Source organism: Echinops telfairi, unplaced genomic scaffold (assembly GCF_000313985.2).
Source record: "Echinops telfairi isolate 266 unplaced genomic scaffold, ASM31398v2 ScPeMD7_4150;HRSCAF=4893, whole genome shotgun sequence".
Classification (NCBI taxonomy): domain Eukaryota; kingdom Metazoa; phylum Chordata; class Mammalia; order Afrosoricida; family Tenrecidae; genus Echinops; species Echinops telfairi.
In genome coordinates this window covers 1-1,614 of record NW_022108049.1, presented here as the reverse complement: position 1 = coordinate 1,614, position 1,614 = coordinate 1, and the positions used below count along the sequence as shown (strand labels likewise).

At 51.6% G+C, this 1,614-nt stretch overlaps 1 long non-coding RNA gene across 1 annotated transcript; it reads right to left on the bottom strand.

The window, feature by feature from the left end:
* LOC123522257 lies at positions 1-1,605 on the bottom strand. The gene is made up of 2 exons (XR_006680529.1): positions 259-1,605; positions 1-102 (listed from the first exon to the last, which is right to left on the bottom strand). It is a non-coding gene; the product is annotated as an uncharacterized LOC123522257 (long non-coding RNA).
* Positions 1,606-1,614: the final 9 nt, after the last annotated feature.

The window sequence follows — 1,614 nt, the reverse complement described above, 5'->3', positions numbered from 1 at the left end:
TCAGATTTGTTTAGAGTCATCACTGGGGCTTTTTCTTGCTGCTGGTTTCTTTGTTGGTCTGCTCTTGCACCGGCATGACCAGGGCCAGGGCTTTCTTGAAAGCTGGAATGACATGGTCCACTGGGGTGAGTGGTGTCCCCCAGGTCCCATACTCACTCAAGACACAGCTATCAACACCTGTAGTTGCCCAGGAGCCAACATAACCCCATCCCCAGTCCCCAGTCCCGAAACCCCACACCCCTTTGCAGCCAGCCGTACCTTGCAGGTAACTGGAAAGCAGGTCTTTGGTGAATTCTACTTTGTTCTCAATTTTCTCCAGGTCGTCGTCTGGCTGCTTGGCCATCTCGGGAGAGCTGAAGTCAGGTTGGCCCTTGCTGCGACACAGAGGGAAAAAAGACCCAGCCAGTTCATTAACTGCCAGTCAACTTAGCGAGTTATTCCTGGGGCCCTTCCTCAGGTAAGGAACGCTAATGCCTACAAAAGATGCCCACATCCTGCCTCCTGATCCTCACCCAGGAGGTCCCCGAGCTTTGTCTACATCATAAAGCTGAGTGTCAGCTTTATTTTTTGACCCTGTATGCTACCAAATCCTGCCAGCCACCCCCTCCACCATCTGCCCCCAACGCAAAATGGCTCTGGTATTTCCCGTCAGCCCCACTACAATCCCTATGCCACAGCCACACCTCATTCTTGAACTATCCCAACAACCTCCTACCTGCTCTCCCTGCATCCACACCTGCACCCTTTCTCCAAGTACCTGCACCAGGCTCCAGTGAAATACCTCATGCTGCTGTGACCATGTCACTGCTCTGCTCAACTCCCTCCAAAGATTCCCTGCCCTCATCAGGAAGCCGGATATGAGTTCTGGGAGGGCAGTTAGCACCAGGACCTGGCTGGCCTGTGCCCAACTCCTTCTTCTTGTCCTTTCAAATGCTCATTCCCCTGAGACATTTGAAAGGGAGGACCGGCCCAAGCAATTTTCTTGCACCTTCATCCTCAGCTATAAGTGTCCCATGACCTGCATTTCCACTCGGCCCAGCATTATTAGGATGTGTTTGCATGCCTCTTGGTGGCATAGATCACAGTAGCTGCCACTGACTGCATGCCAGATCCTGCACTCAGTCACTTAACCCTCAAGTGCAAACATCAGCCCACTTTAGAGACAAGCCAATAGAGGCCCAGTGAGGCTCAAAGACTTTCCGAAGGAATTCAGCTAATGAATACAAGCACTAGAATTTGATCTCAATTCTGTCTGTAGGGCTTATCAGCCTACATAGACATGTTGAGGGCTTTGGTCTCTACACGGGAGCTGGCATCTACAGTGTGAACCTTCATGGAATGAACAAGAGCAGGTCTCTGCACATCACCCTCCAAACTCAGGCAGGGATTGGAACAGAACTTCCCCCTGGCCAGGGGGCTGTAGGAAGTCCCGTGTGGGGTGGAGATGATCTTCCCTAGAACTGCCAGATTGGGAGGTGGAGAATTAAAACTGCAGTTGAGAGTAGGTGTCCTGGTAGTCTGGTGGGTTGTATGCTGGGCTTCTAACCACAAAGCCATCAGCTGGAAACCGCTGGCTGGAAAAAGATGAGGCTTTCTACTCATGAAGAGTTACAG